Below are 701 nucleotides of genomic sequence, written 5' to 3'. Positions count from 1 at the left end.
CAATCAACAAATTTCTAATTCCTCATATTTTTGGATTTCAATCAATTAGGATATTTTGGTAATATTAAGGTATTAAGAAAAGGTAATTGTCACTTCCTGTTGTTTTTGTTGTAAGGGGTGGAATTAGATTTGTGTGGATTTGTTGAAAGATTACTTTCTTGCTTCTTCTAGATGTAGTTTTGCTCCTTATGTTGATGTTTTCCATCTATTATCCTTTGTAAACTGGATTTGTGGAAAGATATTGTGTAAATTTTGTTTTGTCATGGAATATCTTGTTTTCTCCATCTATGGTAATTGGACAGTTTTGCTGGGTATAGTAGCCTGGGCTGGCACTTGTGTTCTTGTAGGGTTTGTATGACATTTGCCCAGGATCTTCTAGCTTTTATAGTCTCTGGTGAGAAGTCTGACGTAATTCTGATTACTTGCCTTTTTTCCCTTACTGCTTTTAAAATTCTTTCTTTGTTTAGTGCATTTGGTGTTTTTATTATTATGTGACAGGAGGAATTTCTTTTCTGGTCCAGTCTATTTGGAGTTCTGTAGGCTTCTTGTATGTTCATGGGCATCTCTTTCTTTAGGTTAGAGAAGTTTTCTTCTATAATTTTGTTGAAGATATTTACTAACCCATTACATTGTGAGTCTTCACTCTCTTCTATACCTATTATCCTTAGGTTTGGTCTTCTCAGTGCCTCCTGGATTGCCTG

This window comes from Mastomys coucha, unplaced genomic scaffold (assembly GCF_008632895.1).
Source record: "Mastomys coucha isolate ucsf_1 unplaced genomic scaffold, UCSF_Mcou_1 pScaffold7, whole genome shotgun sequence".
Lineage (NCBI taxonomy): Eukaryota > Metazoa > Chordata > Mammalia > Rodentia > Muridae > Mastomys > Mastomys coucha.
Note: the sequence above shows the minus strand (reverse complement) of the source record.